Below are 21913 nucleotides of genomic sequence, written 5' to 3'. Positions count from 1 at the left end.
CAATGTTCCATAACATTTTTACAAAAATTATATTATATAATTTTTACAATATTTTTCTTCATCTTTTTCCGTGACGAATAATTAGAATCGTGACGTTCTAACTAGACATAAAAGTATAAGAAATTTTACACTACCGTGCAAGCGATATTAAAGTGCAAACGTAATAATATATAAAATACTGGAGTTGTAAAGGAGCTTTTAATATGTTTCAATTGTAAGGAGAACAAAGCGTAATTCTATATAACTACTAAATGCACTCACTGGTATTTCCGAGAGAAAATGCTTCAATTATAACGATATTCATGCATTATTTTTATTTCCTGATATATGAAAGAATTTCGAGATGCATATCTTTTACTATTGGCAAATTAGAAATTAAAAGATTTTTAATTATAAATTTTCTTTTAGAACGATAAGAAATATATCTATAAAATACATTTTATTAATAAAACAAATGCAAACATATAAATAATAAAAAAGCAATCATCGGAAAAATATATACAGAAATCTGTTTTTCTGTAATTAAGAAATAAGTATCAATGCAACAAATGATAGTTCTTCCGGAACGAGAACGTTCTATTTCGTAAGATTGCATTTGCAAGATCGATCTAGCAGTATCTACCTTACAAGCAATTCGAAATAAAGCATTGACACATAAATGCGCGTTTATATTTGTCTATCTCGACTCATACACTGACAATTTCCTCGCTTTCGGCGAGGAATTTAACATCCGTCTTCGAATTAAAACGTTGTTCAAAGCGAACGTCAACTTACAATCAAGCCAAGCGAAAATTAAGATCGTTGTCAACACAAACGTCATGTCGTTTGCCAGGTGTTCATTAAAATCTGCACATTCATCTATGTCGCTTCAACAAATATTTGCGAAGGAATACGAGGCATTTGCACGCACGAGTTTCTTTTTCCTCATCAGTTTTTCTCTATATTATATGTATTTTCTCAATGGTATGTTTTTATTTATCTTTTGATGTTTTCTTGCGAAAGACATCTCGATGGCATGCGATACGCTTGCTCCGGATTTATTTTTCAGAAAAAAAGATATGTTTATAGAAAAATCTATGTATCTACATATACAGGGTGTCCCAAAAGTCCCGGAAAGGACGAATATTTCATAAACTACGCACTTTAGAAAGAAATGTTTCAGACAAAAGATGTATGGCTTGAAGGGGGCCATAAGATGGTGTCATTGGTTTGACCTTGAAAAGTCGTTTGAAGGTCACGTGAAGATCATCTTCAATTTTTTAAATGGAACTGCCTACTTTTTATTGCATATTCTTGCAGCTCATCTCGAGAGCTTTCCAAAACACTCTAATTAAGTTAGTTTTCATTAAGTACTTTCCGAGTTATGAGGCTTGAAATCATTTCTTAATTTTACATAAACCGTAAAATATCTTGTAAAATATTCATTTTTCGATTATCTTACCTTAATACTTTTATGTGCAAAATAATAAGAGGAATCAATTGGTGTAAAGAAAACACATAGTTGTTTCGAAGAAAAAATATGTAACTGTTAATTGCAAATTACATATTTTTTCTTCGAAACAACTATGTGTTTTCTTTACACCAATTGATTCCTCTCATTATATTGTACGTAAAAGTATTAAGGTAAGATAATCGAAAAATGAATATTTTACAAGATATTTTACGGTTTATGTAAAATTAAGAAATGATTTCAAGCCTCATAATTCGGAAAGTATTTAATGAAAACTAACTTAATTATAGTGCTTTGGAAAGCTCTCGAGATGAGCTGCAAGAATATGCAATAAAAAGTTGGCGATTCCATTTAAAAAATTGAAGGTGACCTTCACGTGACCTTCAAACGATTTTTCAACGTCAAACTAATGACACCATCTTATGGCCCCCTTCAAGCCATACAACTTTTGTCTGAAACATTTCTTTCTAAAGTGCATAGTTTATGAAATATTCGACTGTTCCGGGACTTTTGGGACACCCTGTATAAATATTGTAGAATGTCCATTAAAATGCATGAAACGATTAATATTTCTTGATAATTTCTATTTTTCATAAAAACTTTTCCCATGTTACATGAATACGTTTCGTTTTACATAACTACATATCGATTTTAATGTTCGGGGTTTTAAGATAAAGTCTAAAAAATCCGCGGAAAATTCGCGCGTGTATCGCTATGTTTTGTACGTTTCGCATAAAACATGTTCCCTACTCTTATTTCCCCGTCTAAATATGCAAAATTGTATTTTCGATTATGCGGCAACAACATGCAATTTACATCATATTGCGCCTCGCGCGAGACTATAATTGCATAGACTAGAACTAGTGCGGCGAGTATTCATCACTATGAAACACTGAATTCCGTCAATAATAATCAGCGTACCTCTGCGAGAATAGCTATGCCAATCATTGAAATTGCATGTACACTGTTCGGAGACGTCAGGAAATCTCCGCATCCCCCAGTATTTGCGCTGAAATCAGAGACAATTCTTAAGCGAGCAGCACTTCAACATGATCTAGCGAGTAAAAATTACACACGCCGCATCTCTAAAAATTTTAACGAGTTGAAATTTTTCCTTTAGTACAATGATTGATTTATAATAACATCCGTATTAATTGTAATTGTCTATGTATATGTGAAACTAATATAAAATTTTAATAATCTCACTCTTTGATGAATTAAAATTGTGATTTTTTCATCATGTAAAACATGCGAAGATATATATTATTTTTTTAGATAAAATGCAGTAATAATACAAAGTAACATAAAATGCAGTTTTTTATATAAATTTTGAGATTTTTATCAAAATCAGAATTGTATGTTTAAAGTAAAAAATGATTTCTTATTGTAATAAAAAAACGCGACTATGACGATATATATTTAAACAATCGACGTAAGATTTGCTAAGAATTTTTACAAATGTTTATAATTTGACAATAAAAATGTTTTCGATAAATCAAATATTTATGATTAAAAGAATTGTAAATTAAAAATAAATATAAATTATGTAGAGACATTTCCTATATAACATATTTGTGAAAATATTCTCTCAAATAGTTATTTCTTCCACAATATATCAATTTTATAAAACATTTCTCGATACAATTTGAGGTCGTATTGTGTTCCTTTTTATCACACGAGCTTTTAATTGATGTTCCAAAATAATGCGCGTTGTATTGCTATATTGTATAGTTATATACTGTTAGTTGATTCCATTCTTGCAATCTTTTTCATTGCAGGTACGTACCGTACAGAATGTAAGCTCAATTGCCAGAATTCCATTAAACGAGAAACGTCCGCAACATCCGGTGAGTAAATATTTCACCACTGATAAAATAATATGCGATTGCAAATATGAATGAGACAAACACGTTATCGCGCAATATATAATGTAGTATGCTTTGTTTTACACACATCTAAAAAAATAAAAAATGTAAATATTGATTTAAAAGAGAGTTCATTATACCTTTCGGCGAAGTAATATGCTTTGTAAACTATATAAAAGTGATTTTTCATAAAATTACATGAATCAGGTGCTCAAAAAGGATTTAACTTTTGTAATACTTTCCTTAAATTATGTGGATATAATAACATGAATACCTCCCTTTATTGGACATTTGATTCAAGTTATCAGAAAAATTAAATCAAGCCACAATTGTTTTACATTTTACGATTCTTTAAATTTATCGTCATATATTTTTTTTTATTTAAAAATGTCGATTTTTTTTATTCTAGATACACGTGTAATTTTGAGGATTTTATCGGCCAAAAAAGAGGGAAAAAAGCTTCAAAATTTTTAAAACAGTAAAGCGATTTTTACGTATTATTTTACATTGTTACACTAAATTTAATTTAAAAAAAGCAACATATAAATGTATTCCCACGCATGTTTCACTCATGATGAAAAAACTACAGTTGCAATGCGTGACAAAGGGTGCGGTTTCTGTATGTCATAAATTTTATTTGTGTTAATAAATGAGTGTGTGAAATAATTAGCGGAAATGTAAATGGAAGGATTATTTTAAAAAGTAAACGCGTTAACATTGTACAATGATATAAGGAAATGCAAAGGAAATAAAACTATATACACCTACGCGATTATGTGCATCCTAATCAAATATTTGTACGGCACTCGCGATAATTCAAGTTAGAAGCGTACAATGCAAAGCGTGCTTCCTATTATGTACATATGTGCTTCTTCTTCCTTTCGTTCTTTGTCGTCTCTATTATACAAAGGCTTAGCAAAATACGACTATGCAATACGAATGGCCGAAGGTGTCGGTCCGGTGAACTAGAAAATAAAATCCTCACGAAATCGTCTAGAATGACGTTCTGCGCATGTATTTCTTCGTTGGCAGATAAATAGAGTTTCATGGACGAAAAACTTGAGGGACATAAAGTGAAATTAAAGTAGAAATACACATAATGGGAGGAGGTGGAAGAAGACAAAAAATCTGCATACAAACGAAGTGCCGATAAATTAGAAAATAATGCGAAAACCTCTAGACGGTTAAGTTTAATGCGACTTGAAAGCAATCATTAATTTTTTGTCTCGTGCACTTTACTTAGCTTGTAGCACCTAATAGATATTGCTTGTGAAAAAAGCGAAACAACTGGGAATAATACAAGAATATTTGAAGCATTTCTCCAGAGTATGATAAAATTATAACGATACAATTTTATAGGAGACATATGCTATTAGCGTAAAACGAAAAATAAAGAAAATTGACCGATTTTACTAATTAATTTTCTGCTTTTTTATCTAGTAATCTCTTGCATCGTTTTAAAATTACGTCAGTCTCGATTATTCCATTCATTATTTCTAACAATAAATAATATTTTTCTTGTACTTTATTCTGATAATCTTCCAATATAATAATCGAAATATTTAATTAATCCCTTGTATTTCTTACATATGCAGTTTGAAATTGTATCGGCTTTTATAATAACTCAATAATTTAATTTAACGTAGAAAGGATAATGAACATAAATTTAATCTAGCTTTTCCGATAAAAATGGTGCCTGGTGAATCGTAAATAATCATAGAAGACATATTTTAGAATCACAATAAGAACGAGAACATACAAAGAATAACAAAATGCACGATTGCATGCATATACATGCATATTAAATCAACGCTTGCGATGCAAACGCGGTTTATGCAAAAGATTTATAGACACAAATACACATGTATTACTGCAATTCTCTTATCTACGCATGTCGCTTTGAAAAAAAATTTAATTTCGCGCGGTAACACGCCGAGAGAGAAGCTTTTTTTTTATTCCGTTAGCATCGAACATAAAAAAAAGAGATCAAGCGAAATTCTTTCTCGACCCGATATTGGAAATTTTATGCGAAATTGAACATTGTTTGCTTAATAATTTTTTTCCTTGCACATACAGAGATTTTGATAATTTTGAAAAATTATTTATCGTGCGTTATTAGTTATTTATTACAGATGAAATATTACATGTTATGTGAACGTGGAAAGCACGATAAATAGCCTATCTGTAAAACTGCGTTCATTGCAAAACGCATCGGGAATAGATCTTGTACATTCAAAGCGCGTAACGTGATTTCACGTTAAACGCCCTGTTAATTAATTAACGTTGATCGAACTGAGAGGAATTACCGTGGTACATTGAACACGTGTACTTTGATATCGTGAATCAGACTATAACGATGCCGTCATACATAATGAATGAAATTCTAGAAACAATCATCGGCAACGAGTTCGTTGCGCTGTCGAGCATCAGTCGCTCAGATTTTATTACAATCGCGTTTGTCCGCGTAAACCCATCGGAGTACGCGTGTTGTAACTCTCTAATTTTGCTCCAGTCCTCCCAAGTGTATATATCTGAACTGACGCGGAATATATTCCGCAGAGTTGGAACTTTGTCGAGATTATATGCGGTACAGAATTAATGGATGAACAGCGGTGTTCTGCGAATTACGCGAAGATCGGATTGCTGAAAGGAATCTAGATACGCGCAAAATACGTCTTTTGTGATGCTGCATTATATATGTAGGTCGATTTATCATCTACTAGCATTATCCGGTATTTCGATGCGTATCGATCGTTCCTGTAAATTTTCCTTGTTCGTCACGACTTGTAGAAAAAAATTGTCTAGAAATAAAAATATCTTTAGTAAAAAATTTATTAATATTATTTAAAATATATTTATTTTTTCAAGAATCAAAAAGTAATTAATAAATGATAAATGTCAGATATTTGTATTTTTTTCTTTAATCTCTCTCTTTCTTCCTCCTCATCAATTTAATCTTTCTCTTTAATCGTTTTTTAATCTCTTTCTTTCTCCTTCACCATCAATTTCAAAATTATTTTAACGTCTCTAATTATTACAAGAAATGATAAAAATAAGAATCTCTCTTTGTGCGCATTTAAGATGAATAAATATTGATCGATAATAATAATAATTTTTCTTCCGCACCCAGAGTCAACCCAGCGTGATAGCATAAGTCTCATTATTATTATTATTGACGAAGGGTTAATTAACATAGCCCTTTATTAATAGTTTAACGGCAATAAAACGAAAAAGCAGCGCATTGTTTTATGCGTGTAAATAAATTTATTAATTTATTAATTTATTTAATTTAATATTTATTTATTTATTTATATATAATATGAAGCGTTTTATATATTGCCATCACGTCTTCAAAACGAACGTTTCCAAAAAGAGCGATTGTAACTAAATTGAAATTCGTTTAGCGACAAAAGTATTAGGAATATATGATATATATGTATTGTGTGTGTTATATAAAAACTCACGCGTCGCGTATTTACTCGCGTATTACTTACTATGTTTATAAAAATATGCGCATTGTTTACCGACGATATATTACGTGTTGCATAAATATCACAAACCATACTATGTTGCAAAGTGCACCTACGAAATGCTACCTATAAAGTGATTCAAGTTTCAGAAAGTAGATCCTTTCCTTTCGGGATAGTTGGAATAACTAAGTTTCTTGCAGAACAATATATCGTGGAGAATCGAATCGATTTTTCTTTTGCGACAAAGTCGTATTATTCGTTGAGATGTCGCGCGGAAAATCCAACGTTTCAGACACACACGTTCTACGAAAATTTTTCAATTGTCCTGCGCTTTTGCAACGATATCAATCCGTCATTCTATACATTGACGTCATCGAACAGATACAAGTTCGTGCAACAGAAAAAGAATTAAACACGCATGTCGACTTATTCATGCAGAGTGATTGGATTGAAAGTTTAATACACACAATACTGCGCGCTCGACCATTTCGCGTGAAAAATATGTCAAAAATTAAATTGATTGCCATGAAGATCCGGATATATGACGTTGTTATTTATAATTAAACCTTACACAATTATTTAATAAATAACATAATATGTAATTGACATTTAATTAAAATCTGTATAGCTGTATTTTATGCACAATTATCGATAATTATATCGTTAAATTGGATGCATATTCATAGAATGTGCTTTATACATCGTACGAGAGGTAACATTTAATACAGATTTCTTTCTACTTAATCATATTTTTTACATTCTTTAATGAGAATGAGATTTTCTATTTTTTTCTCCCTCGGAATTTTGAAATTGCACTTGTCCTATGTCATAGTTACTAACTTTAACGATAAAATTTCATTATAAATAAGATTAATTTGTTAAAGATTAGGAATTATTTGTAAAGAATTATACGATAAACGGGGAACTTTAAAGTTCATTGTTCTACATCTACGAGGTTAAAAGAGCTTTTGATATCGAGCTAATGTATTTATCGTCGGTGGCAAACGAAGTACAGGACCATCGATCGAGAAGAAAGACCTTTAATTCCATTTGTTTTTAATCCATTTAATCAGTTCTCTTTTTCTACTCCAACACTTTACGTCCTCTTTTAAGTTAATATTGGCGCAACGAGATGTATTTTGAGGTAATATTTGCTCAAAATGGAGCAGAAACGAGCCCATTAAGCAGGCGCATTATTGCCAGATTACTATAGTGTACATACACGACCGTATATCATGGCAGTCAATTTTAGACTAATTAGAACGTAGCGAGTATCTTACTCCGCACCGGCGATGTACAAACGGATTAACATAAATCCAAGACAGTAATTTAAATTACCGCGATGTTCTACCACCAAGTGCCGACGTAAATACGATTACGTTAATGTTACATGAAATTTTTTAAAGCGTTCGCGAAAATCGAGACGCACGCATATCTGCGAATTAGCAGAAATAAATTCACGTATGTAATTATAATTTTCCGCATTGATTCGTTTACTGCACAGTTGCCATAAAATGAAATGCACTGTAGTAATAAAATTGCGGGAAGAAATTTACTAAGAAATTTATTAAAAAATATTCGTCGTACTTGCAGAGGAAATCTGAAGAGTAAATAAACGCGAGATATAATAAACGATAATAATGTTTGAATATGCAAAGATGCGCAGAGGCAGAGATTCAGCCTTTATTCTCAAAGGAGAAGGTCGTCGTAGCTTCTTTTCGAATAACGCAATTGCGAAGGTACTTTCATCTATCTTAATTTAGCGAGATATTTTAATCGCTCCTATACAAAGATGGATAAATAACATTCGCACAGATGAGAACGGTTTCTATTTAAGGGCGACCATGTCCCACAATTGTACGTAATGTCAGGTAGACGTCTTCGTTAGCAAAAATATTTAATATTTTCACATCCTGTTGCGACGTACGTTCTGCTTTTTCAAACGCAAAATTTCCAGGGGTTAACATATAAACCGGATATTCTCCATGTCAGCGATTTCCTACCAACACGACTCTTCGCATTTCCGAGCTTTGCTCTCGCGAGAGCTCTTCCGTCGACAAAACTTGTCGTTCCCGCAATATTGCAATATATCGGTGATGGAAGCGAGTAAATAAAAGAGCCATCGAGAAAGCACACGAGTCTCACGTGCAGTGTTATATAGCCCCTATGTAGGTAGCCAAGTACACTACGCACTTGGGTGTCTATTTTTGCAGCTAGATACACAATCGAGTTCCAACTTTTCATGCACTGCTATCTGTCGCGGATAATATGGATATGGATCTGGTACAACTGATACGCGCTGCGAATATCATATTTTCTCGTTTAACGTTTTATTAAAATGAAACGAGTAATTTAATTTTTTAATTAGAAAAACGATTGAGCAAAAACAAAAATTTTGTGAAATAAAATAGCGTTCGATAAAAAACTCCCACTAATGAAAATTGTTGCAATTATTAAAAAAAAACCCAATCGAAAAAGCGTACGATACTTCGAAGATATTCTCTGTATAAATTTTTCCGCGTCGCGAGAATGGCACAATTAATGCAAACACGTCGATTTTTAACATGAACAGTTTTCTTGAAACATTAAACCGCGAGCCGGATCGCTCACATAAATCGTCTCGTTGGAGTCAACCAGAGTCCCCCTGAAAAAATATCTTTCGTAGTTTGCACACGGTCTAAAAAAAAAAAGGGAAAAAAAAACATTCGTATCGATCTCACACGTGACCGGTGTCGTGCGCGAGGGAAACGCGATCCGCGCCTGGATAATTTAGCATAGTGTGCGTGGGCCGCGCGTTTTAGAGAAGCATGCTGAGCTGCATATTTCATCGTTTATTGTCGTACGCAGATAGCGGCGGTATGAAAAAGCACGAAATGCTGTTTAATCCGCGGATACGATGCTACGTATCTTCGTCGCGACGACGATTTCGCCGTTTTTACTCTTCTTCCCGCGCATTTCACACCCATCTTTATCGCTCTCCTCTCTTTCTTTCTTTTTCCCTCGATTGCACTTTCACCATGCACGCGATGCACTTTAAAACTAATCCGAAAATGAAACCAACCCGAGACACCAACACTGATACATTTCACGGACGCAACGAGCAATCCCGCGATAGCTACGCGGGCTGATATATATTTCCCGGTTCTCGCAATTTGTAGAAGAATGCGAATGTCTGAGCGATTAAGGATAGAAGCTAGGAGGGGGAGGAAGTTTACATTCGCCGAGTTTCCCACAAAAGAATAATCCACTCCGGATGAGAAGCGTTTCCAATCTCTCGAGTGATGCACAGGGTGTCTCGCATCTGATTCAGATAAAATGAGCAATACAACGATACTTATTAGCTAATTGCTCGAATCGATTTTAATCTAATCATTGATTTTTAATTTAAAGCTTAGTTGAGGCAAAGGTTAGCGAATAATTTCTCAGAATAAAAAATCGACAGCAAAATATCCTTGTTTATAGAGACAGCTTTTGGAGTAAAATATTTAATTATTTATATTTTAAAGCACTCTCTATTTTTTTCTTTCTTTCTCTCTCTTTCTCTTTCTCACTTTATCTCTCTCTGTGTAAATATCAAGAAGAAAATATATAGTATAATTATAGCGAGAGTGAAAGATGCCGGGGTATTGAAACGGGCGGGATATGACCAAACAGTTTTTTTGCTCCCCTGTGCAAGCTCCGCTGCGGTAATTGTGTACTGAAATTGCAACGAAAGCAAAAAGTGCACATAAACATAATATCGATCAATATCGTGGCGCGGCCGAATTATAAACAACGCTATTCGCGATGTTCCCAGAGAAAGACAGAATATTTGCGCCGCAATTATAGCAGACAGGATGTAACTCATATCGCGCATGTTCTATTATTCAGATAATTGAGGTCAGATGAATCCTCATTTGACCGAGACGCATGCGCCGTGTTAGCTGCACGCCTGTATATAATGTGATAAAGTCGCATAAGGGTCCTCCTGGATCCGGCGCGATAAATAATGTCGCACACATACATGCAATATAGTGCTAATTAAAAAGTTCTCTTACGGTTTTACGCGCGGGTCTCAATTTCTCGTCCGCGATTTATATAAAACACTGCAAAAGTGTTTCCTGCGCATCACGCGCGTCGCTTTATTCGCATTCTCGAAAAATTTTTGATCTATCCAACGTGACGTAATCGGATTTATCACACGACTTTCATTCGCCGATAATATTGAGATGAGTTTTTTTTATATTGAATCGTACACAATGAAAATATCTAAAATATGAGGAACAATCAATTGTAAATAATAAAAAATCGAGCTTAAAGTATCGAGAAACAAAAATATAATTATTCGAGCAAAGCATATTTAACTTTTATCGAGGTACAATAAAATGATAATGTGTTTTAAAATATACAAATATAAAAAAATCTCTTTTTAATGTAAGTATTAATATATAAAACTCTTTATTTTATATCATTTTTTTTACTGCGAAACTCATTTAGCATAATCGAAATTTGACAAATTCGAATATATTTAAAAATTTTTGCCTCATATACATTTTGAATGACAATTGCAATATTGCAACTTATTTTCGCGAATTGCTTTTTATACAATAGACAGGAATACGAAATTCAAAATTGAATTTCATGAAAAACACGATAAATATGAAAAAATATTTGAAATTCCAGTTGTGAGAATTCACTCTCACGTCAGCATCATCTCTACATAACAACGTACACGTGTCCGCCGAAGCGCATATTATAGTCAACGATCTCTCCTTTGTGAAGAAAGACCAAGTTTCCTTAACATGACACGTGTCCGGAATACGCAGATGCGAGAAAGCGATGATCTCCGACTACCAGGAGGAAGAAATCAGACCGCCGACAGTTCAGGAATGTTATTCGCGAAAATAACGCGTTTATGCGACGTGGAAAATGGCGCGCAAGTCGCTTAACTCGCACGAAATAAATAGAGATGACCGATGTAATGAGGTAGCTAATCGTTCTCGTCGCGTTCCGTTATTTTGTTTCTGCTGCGATAACAAAGTCAGAGAAATTACAGTCGGTCCTAAGTGTATATTTCCAAGATGAAGAACCATCTTCACCCGCGCTCTCCAATTTTCGCCCCGACGACACCCTCGGGGGCTCAATTTGCGTTGCCCGGGAAAGGTCTTGTCAGTCCCGCTACCTGCGTGTGAGCATCGCGCGCGATATTTATTTAAATATTTAACAGGGTGCAAGAGCGCGAAAAAAGTTCACTTCAACGAGCCGATTTACGGCTTTATCGAAACGATATGTATTAGCAAAAGAGTAACTTTAATGCCGATAAAAATACGCAATATTCTGTCGAACAAACAAATTTGCTTGCTTGACAGTTAGATTAACTGGACACTCGTGGCGACTCTTTTTTTACATTCATCATGACCTTTTGACCGCGAGTATTATCATGGAAGGAATTTCGTATTCCAGAAACATTCTACATTATATTGGCCTAATTTTTATACAACGTGGAAGTAACCACTCTGTGTAAAATCTCATGTAAAATAGCATCTCACGTAGATACCGTGAAAAATTGTAGATTCATGCAGTAAAAGAAAACTGGCTATAGCAAGCGTTCTTTTACACAAAATTTTTGCAAGTTATTTTAAAGTTAGAATGATTTAATTTTTTAAGAAATCAATCAGTCAAATTTATCAACATTCAAATAAAAAAAGAGAAAGAGAGAAAAACACTGCTTTTTTTATCATTTTCTATATAAATTATCTCGATCATGAAAAATGTAGTCGCGGGGGGACAATCAAAGATTATAAAGTGCAACTAAATTTGTGCACAGAATGCTAAAAACATGTTAAAATATCGACGGATAATTCGCTCTCCTTCCAATAATTAAAGGATATTCTCAAAATAAGTATAAATAGAAATTTATACTTATATTTTCAGATGATTGCAAAATTTATATATTTTTGCTCTATATTTTTGGATGATGGCAAAATTTATTGATTTAATCGAGAGGAGTAAGAGATTATCTCTAAACTATATACTATATACATAGAATCAGTTTCTCTACACTCTCGGGAGGATGCCATATTTTGCTTGTAGGTCACGTGAGCGAGGCATAAATGGATTAATTATATCCGAGAATATAATCGAGCAGTTAATTCCATTCGTCTGGGAGGATTCAGCTACGTGACCACCGAGCAGATATAGGTAAGAAGGCGAAGAGCGAGGCATAAATGCAGGAATACAGCAGCTGCTTCATTTTAGTATATTTTACGCCTTCAACGGGTAAAGCTCGGTTGTTCCCGCGGGATTCAACCTGGCTTACGTCCCGGTTATATTCAACGGGCTTTTGTTCGTAAAGTTTCATCGACCTCACGACGTAATGCCCATAACGTTGCCTCGCGTCGGACAACGACGCGGGTATATTAATTTTCTTTTCGCACACAAAATCCGAGCACTTCTGATAATTCATCATTTAGAGCGGACGTTTTTCTATTCGTTCCGAAAAAAATTTTGTAAGCTCTCCTGTTGCTATTTTGCACATATTCGAGGTGAGATTCACATTCATCATCGTCATGTCGGAAACGTATGCCATCATTATCGTATTTTACTAAAATAAATTTTGCACAGCGAAAATTTTGAGGATTGTCTAACTTAATTTTTTACATGTTGCAATATATATTTTAAGAAAATTTCTATTTGAAGCTAGTTGTGCATGATGACTAAATTCTTATTAAAGTTTTCGCTTAAAACTCGCCGGCTCCAAAGTCGTGAAATAACATTATTAAAGTGGTAGATGAAAACTGCTATTGCCATTTTAGCTCGCGTGCAACTGGATTTATCATTAACCTTAATGCATACGTGATAACGTGTAATTTTCCTCAAGTTTTGAAGATGCCCCTCATCAGCAAAAAAGTAAACGCTCGCGATCGATACCGGTTTATTACGCCATGTTTTTTCGAATTTGATTGCTCGATCGGAATTTAAAGATTCAGACGTCATTCGAGACACTCTTCCGCAAGTGTAGTGTAATGTCCGCCTTAAAATCCGATTTAACTCCGATTTAACTCCGATTAAATCTTTACGAGAATACTCCATTTATATGGATCGCGGCTATTATATTATACACACACACACGAGCGCAATCATTTCTCCTTAATTGCACTAGTATCTCTCGTGACACGTATCGTTTCCTAACTACGTCGACTTTGCTGCGTTAGATGGCAGCTACCATGCTACCTTGCGATACGTTGCTACGTGATACTGATGCTGATGTTGATGCTAGAAGCGGCGAGATCCGCGTCAGCCGAGACAATTTCGCGAGTTTATTGCACCTTATCCCAATGTAGGAACAACGGAATGGCTTTAGCCAAGTTATTCTTCGTGAGAGTATCACATTATCGAAATATAATAAATATGCAAAGAGGAAAAAATGTGACATTATTTCTGCATTCATTTTATTGCTCAGTAAAAATTAGGTCGAATTTGCCAGCATTACATAAAAGAGTATCTCTTCTACAAATAACTCGGAAAGAGATTAAAAAGTAAAAAATTCGAATTTTATGCATTATCCAAAATAAATTGTGCATCACATTTTTTAAAAACATTTTTCTACACGAATATTAGCGCTAATCGTATTTTCTGTTTCTCATGTATTTGCTTTTTATTTAGGAAAGGTTGGTACTAATTTCATAGGAAAAAGCGAAGAGATGCAAGATAATTTCATAGATTTTTCATTTTTCGATTAATTTACCCGATAAAGGAGCTATTTAAAAAAGTACAGAATTTGCATATGCGTCATTACTTATTCCCGGTTTGTCGTGAGCAATAGAGAAAAACATAACGGCATATCGATTTCTAATTACTATGAAGCATGACTAGCCACCGGCTGTGCTTCAACATGCCGCTGGGCATGTTACTATCTCTTTCTATCTTGCGCGGGCATTCATCATTACGGAATTAGTACAGTCCTCAAATGCGAAAATCACTAGTACATATCTCGCGCTAGAAATTAATTTTCGCGCTGCAACACAAGCAGCCATCGTGGAAATCAATGCTGGAAAGAGGTAATTAGGATAATCGGCTATTTCTAAACTATATCGCAAACGATTTAACGCATCATCTATATCCATAGATATCGTGCAATTAATTCAACCATTTTACATCGGACGTGAATTATACGCGACATTTGGCCGGTCAGATGGATCATTGTTTGCAATAATTGAAATGGCCAATAATTGTTTAAAAGGAGCAAGTCAATACGTCAAATGTATAAAACATGTCGAACCAATTGCGGTTTCTTTCAGCCACGTGATTTTTTTTAATATTTTTATATATATTTTAATAAATAAAAGTCAAATATTCTGTAATAAAAATGTATTATTAAATTTCTTCAAGCAAGATAGGCAAATTTTTATCAACAAAGTATTAATAATATAAACATATTATGAAATGTTTATATTATTTGACTAAAAATAAATTTTTCTAAAAAATTTTTTAAAATTAACAAATACAAAAATGTGCACTCTTCATATAATTTTAAGTAAATTTAACGAATTAAGTAATTTTGATGAAAATTCATAAATTTTTTACTATCAGAATGTGCGCACACTCGATGTAAAAAATTAATAAATCATTGCATAAAAGATTTATTAATATTGAAAAAACTAAAAACGAATTTTTTTTAACTTTCTCGTTAACGAAAATTTTTTCGTATAGAATTGTCACACATTGAAAGAATATTGCATGCAGTTATACGGAATAGTGCAAAACCGTTATTCGCGCGCATATTACTGAAGAGATTTTCTTTCCTGCCGCGGCAATAGATTTGCCGTCGTTGTTATAAAAATCGTGACGTGTAATTCTAGTCACATTTCAACCGAACCCGAGATGCACCAGTGCGGTGAATAAAACTTGAGCGGCATTCGTGTCACACCTGAACATTTTACGCCAGGTTCGCTATCGGAAATCGTTATGGCTTACAAAGCTTTCTGAAGATAAATACGGAGTTATATAAAATGTAATTGAAATTATAATTTACGTTTTCTCTAGTCTTTCTTTCTTTCCTTCTCTTTCTCTTTGCTTTCTTCTTTTTTCTTTACATTTTTCAGAACACTTGCACTACGACTTGAACTGAGAGCCTTCGGGCTTGCTGAGAGAAATTTATTAAAAAGACTAAAGCTTTCATCGTTCATTAAATCTCGCTCGTACCATAAAACGCTCGGCATGTTCGGCATAATTAAAAACTTAATACTTGTTTATCTTCTGTGTACAAATTTCATTAAGCTAGCTCGTAAATTGCACATCTACGACAAAGCTGTTAACCGCGCCGCGTGATTCTACTTATATGCTATGTCGATTATACGGATATTATCACAGCAGCTTTATCATTGCGCTCATAGCCGGCAAACGAGGTAACTGTATAAGTGAAAATTAATGTATTAACTCGTTATCATTATATTGTTATTGGAAATGATTTATGTTAATGGCGGTTAACGTTCGAATTATAAGGTATCGAACGGCATTTAAGGCAAACAAGAGTATTTAACATAATCATTTTCTCGATAACGATATCGTTATCTTCTCTCATGTGATTGTTATTAAATAATTAAAATGTTTGCACTATTAAATAATATTAAAAGAATATTAAAAGAGTAAATTTTATTTAAAAAAAATATTTTAAAAAATAGCGCTTGTAAGTATCTCTAAATATTATGCTAAACTCCTATTGCACGTCGAACAATTCTCCCATGTCAGGATGATTCGAAACGTCTCTCACGTGGATGCACAATTATTGCGTGCATGCTGTAGCAATCTCATCATAGCGGTATTTGGCAGCAAGATGATTCAATTCTATTGGCAGAGAAACACGTCTAACGCGATTCGAGTATCATTGATCAATCTTATCATCTATCCTATGATGCAGAATTCGCTCTCCTCTCTCATCTCTTCTTCCTCTTCCTCCTCCTGCCCTTTTCAGCAACCACAAACACAGCAGTTTGCTCTCACAATTAGTTTGCAATCGGTAAATCAGCTTTGGCAACCAGACGTGTCGGCTAATGAATGCTCCACAATTCCGATGCCATTATTGCAGACGATACTGTCTCAGTGCGATGCGCGTGGTTCTCAGAGTAGAGTATCTCGTAAATATTTTACTCTAATAAGATTAGCTGGGTAAACACAAATTTGCTATTAACCAAAGTGATTTGCAGAGTATATATATAATATTAAAGTGGCAATCATGGTCAATCTTGCTGTCCCTCAATTCCTTCATACATCGAAATAATTCCGACATCCTACGTTCTATTATACACAATGTTATGTGCTAATTAAGATATATTATTTTTAAATAATTTGTTTTTATAAAAAACCATTTTTATGGTAAATTATAAAATTTATATGATAATATTTTACTGTGTATTTTATTATAAATTAGTGTTTGAGAAAGAGAAAGAAAGAAAAAAATTCTTTGTTCTTTATATTTTATTTACTTATGATATATAAGTAATTTTTAAGTTCATGTAAACAATAATTAATAACATTGACATTTATTACATCAAGTCGACTACCATTTAATGCATAGCAATATTTAATATGTAACGCACTAATTACGATACCGGCAAGAATTTTATTTTACCTGTAATTAATTATGCAGTGTAATTATTCGTACGTAATAATATATATATATATATATATATATATATATATGTATATATTTTCCTAATACTGATTGCAAGCCTGGAAGCGCGCATGGAAATTGTAATTGGTAGCTGCACCGGAATATTTTAATTTTACTCGCGAGAACCGACCATCGCTAATCCTAGTTAACATTGCAGAGAGTTCCGTTGATTATTATTTATGTTCAACGAAAACATACGCGTGGATTTTTTTTAACAAAGTCCGAGTCTACACCATGGCATCAATTATAATAATACGTATGTTTAAAATAGCAACCGTACAATTATATAATTGTAATATGACTTTTCCAGATTAGAACTTTGCAACGTTTCCGCAGGGAATAATTGCATAAGGTGTGCACGCATATTGTAATAATTACGCAGAAAAATATTACAAACATTATTCACAAACATTATTTGTTGTTAGTGCGTTATACGTATATTTTTATTAATCGGAAGCTTTAATAACAACGGAAATAATTTTGAATTTTTAATTAAAGATGATTTTTACGTTTTGATCAGTTCATGAAATAATATACCTTAGGAACAGTGTAAAAACTAAATCAGAATAAAATTGAAATAAAAGTAAAAATTTAATTATAATTAAATAATTAATTGGATCGCAGTATTTTTAAGATATCAAGCCAATGCTTTAATTTCACGAAAAAATATATGTTATCTCGGAGAGAGAGAAAGATAGAAATATTTTAAACCTTGACGGAGAATTTTAGCGACCAGATTTCACGAATTCAAGAAATCTTTCGCCCACCACGTTTGCCCACCAGCTTTTACTATGAAATATGAGTGTCAAGGAACAAAGCTAGCAGTTCCTGCGGCAAATCTGGGGTGACCAAGTGCTTAACCTGAGACTTTAGACCGGAATTTAACTCGGATTACTATCTGCGATACTCAGCTCTAACATTGTTACGGAATTACGCGGCATTGTTTCAGCACTTGAAATGACACATTTTCCGAAAAAACATGCGAATATATAGTAGAAAATATAATATTGATATGACAGTATATAAGAAATTTCTTTTTTCCTTCTTTCGGGAAGAATCTTGCAAAATCCGCGTTCCTCGATTTCAATTGCATCACCTAATATTTTTCTATCTTATTTAAGTCTGACATGTTAAGGATAATTATTCGCATACTATATATTTTTATGAGAAATATTACAACATAATAATCCGTGCAATTGAGATAGCTATGCGGAGAGTTGTAATTCAACATTTCTGATTCGCATGGGATTTCCAAGGCACGAGTTTCTCCGTACAATTTAATCAAATCCGGACCAACTTGCTCGTAGAACTTGTCAGTGTACGAATTCTGATGGTCGATGGTTCGTTTGTACAAGTATTAATAACATTCTATGCTCGGTGAATTATCTTTCGCAGAATGAAATAAGAATCTTTAGACAGAGTTTCTATTTAATGAAACCAAGTAAAAAATAAAAAATAGATTTTCAAAATTCTATGAAAAATATTTAACAACGACTTGTACAAAAACATGATAAAATAAAAAAAACTTTAATCCGATTAATAAATATAAATCAATTAATTTACAAAGTAATAAAATGCCTACAATTAAAAATAAATAATGCTGATAAAAATATTAAATGAAAGGTAATTCTTTTATATTTATAACGTTAGCTATAAATATTTTCAATATACATCTTATATTATCTTTTGCCAACAGGAATCGTATATTTCTCGTCGTCACTATTTTTTTGTAAAAAATTATGCAGGACACGTCCTACAGAATACAAAACGACAAGCCTTCTTTAAATTCGTGTTACGTTTTAGTGGGTACTGTTTGTTTTCTAGACCGTTAGTTTATCGTTTGTTCTCTTTTCGGTTACATTATTTTTTTCCTTTTTTCCCGACTTTAAAGACGATTGATTAAATTGAAGGAACTAAATTAAGGAACCGTATCGATTTTGACAATTCAGTTCATATCGAGTCTGCATTGCTCATGTAGAGAAAAACAATTTTAGTTGTTATATAAATTGCACATACATATATAAATTTGCATAATATTTTAACTTTAAAATTTCAACATCGAGTATCATGGTTATTATTCAGAAATTCGTATTGGCATTGTTTCTATTTCAGAAACACGAGCAAAGTAGTAGGTATCATAAAATATTTTTGAATTCCAGAGCTAAAAGCACCTCTTATTGCAAGGTATCTCCGTAAAAGTGATAGCGACTAGGAAGAAATATGTAGGGTTTAACGACATGATACATGGCGGGAAGTGTCTGGAGGGCTAGAACTATAATAATACGTAGACAGAAAAGAGGAACATTAAAACAGCAACAAGATATAACGTGTACCATCAACGATATAAAATGTATAAAGCAATTTCAGTTCCGGCACGTCATACTGCAAACATAATGCGGCTTAAATGTCATTTTTCGACAAGAATGTAACTCATATAACGAATTAATATAATCGCATTGAACAGCGGATTAATATATCTATCAAAGAATATTTTGCGTTATTTTATACACGTTTATTTTACGGGCCCTTTTTTGACTGCCCTAATTCCATCTCTACATATTCTAATAAGCAGATAATTGAATAATTATGTTGATAATTGATAATTGAATTATTGCAAAATTTAATGATATATGTTTTAATTCGATTATAAAATTTATTTTAATGACACATGCTTCAACTACATATATAAATATTTCTAACAACTTAATGTTGTCTTCTTATATTAATTATATTTTTTTAGAATTATGTATGTTTTCAAATATTCTAGAAAAATTAAATTGTTATTATTAAAATAATATCTATTTTTATATAGAATATTTTTCGCGAATTTCGAATTTCTTTTTCTCGAAATTCTACAGAAAATTGTCGTATGAAGTATAATGTCAAAATGTGCAATTTTTCGAAAATTTCTAGGAAAATATGCGGTAAATTTTATTACGACGGTGCTCGCGGTTTCGATGAGATCGTAAACGTTTACGTATATCACGGGGACAGCGAACGAGGTTAAGCCTGATAACGATATTTCGCGAAGCTCGTTGCACGTATGTGATGCATCTCCGGCAGGATGAGATTATTTCAACCGCGAAATCCATCCTTGACTCTGATAACACTGACTTGATCGCAATTGAACCAAGTAATTTACAATCGTTGTTAATATAAAGTCGTTTTATACATAGAGAATGAAAGAAAGAGAGAGAGAGAGAGAGAAAGAAAGTGTTTCTATTTAAAATATATATAATTAATTAAACAATTAATTTTTATAAATTTTTAAAATTTATAATTGAAATCAAAAGTATATTGAGTAATGATAATTCTGATAAATAAGCCAAATTATTAATAAAACAATAATTAAAAAATTAGTAACTTATTTTAATTATTAATAAAACTTATCATACAAGAAAAACTATAGATGTTTGTCTTTATATTTTAAAACTTAAAAATAATTTAAGCTTTCTAAAAATATACCTTGAACTTTTTTTTATATTTATAAAAAAATGTACAACATTATCTGATCTTTGTTAATTTGACTAATATATAAATTATTACAAAAGTGAATAAAATTTAATATAAATTTTTTTAATATAAATATGTAGAAAATAATTTTTCTAAAATATTTTTAGAAAATAATTAAAAATTTACTATGTTTATTTAAGCGATCAGTTATAAACTCTTACTTTTCATTATTTCTAATTGAAAAATATTCTAAATCAAAAAATATAAAATTTCTAGAAATCTTATCTAAATTATATAAATGGCTTATTTAATCTGTCAGAAAAAGTACTTTACTTAAATAATATTTTGTATATGTTTATACAATAAAATTATAATAAATATCTTCATTTTTAACTTCGATAAAATCAGATTTTATGACAAAATAGCAATAATTTCGTAAGAGAAGACAATAATTTCTACTATTTCTCATAAAATTAGATATGTCAGAACGAATCACAAAAATGCATTAACCGCGTAATATTATGATATTGCAGTAAAGCTATATAACACTTTCCATTAAAACAGCTGACTGGGGATCATATTTCATTCCATTCATATACATACACATCTCCCCCCCTCTTTCTCTCTCTCTCTCTCTCTCTCTGTATATATATATATATATAGCTTTTTGAAACACTCCAATGTTTTCAAGTAGGTTGTAAATGTACTTTAATCTTATTATTTGTAGCTAATAAAGATCAATTTCAAAAGTAAACAATTGTTGTGAATATTCATAGTAAACAATTGTCTATTGCTTTCGAACCTTACAATCTTTTCCTGAAACATCGACATACGTTTTCAACTAGACATAATTATGATAGCTATTTTAATGGAATATAAAAATACTAAAATGGAAATATCCACGTGTTAAAATATGTCTACATAATTTCCTTAATATGATATGCGGTATTTTTTTTAACTTTGACTAAAAAAAATATGTACATTTTCATTCCATATAGAGGAAGATTAAAGAGTACGCTTTCGC

General features: G+C 32.3%; 1 protein-coding gene and 1 long non-coding RNA gene across 4 annotated transcripts in view; one reads left to right on the top strand and one right to left on the bottom strand.

Moving 5' to 3' along the window:
• LOC145975146 (uncharacterized) overlaps nt 1-21913 on the top strand; it is a 99299-nt gene that overhangs the window by 48775 nt on the left and 28611 nt on the right. Inside the window, exon 2 of one of the 3 annotated variants that reach the window (XM_083105395.1) lies at nt 3229-3297. The exons of the other annotated variants lie outside the window; for them this stretch is intronic. The gene's annotated coding sequence lies outside the window, so the exon portion shown is untranslated. The remainder of the gene's footprint in view (nt 1-3228; nt 3298-21913) is intronic. 3 annotated transcript variants of the gene reach the window in all.
• Nucleotides 2268-21913, bottom strand: part of LOC145975008 (uncharacterized) — a 75383-nt gene continuing 55737 nt past the window's right edge. The window contains exon 6 of the long non-coding RNA XR_014439860.1: nt 2268-2459. This is a non-coding gene — a long non-coding RNA (uncharacterized LOC145975008). The remainder of the gene's footprint in view (nt 2460-21913) is intronic.

Source organism: Camponotus vicinus, unplaced genomic scaffold, assembly GCF_025532165.1.
Source record: "Camponotus vicinus isolate PSW18456_S1 unplaced genomic scaffold, iyCamVici1.0 SCAF_7, whole genome shotgun sequence".
NCBI classification, from domain to species: Eukaryota; Metazoa; Arthropoda; class Insecta; order Hymenoptera; family Formicidae; genus Camponotus; species Camponotus vicinus.
This window is presented reverse-complemented; position numbering and strand designations above follow the sequence as displayed.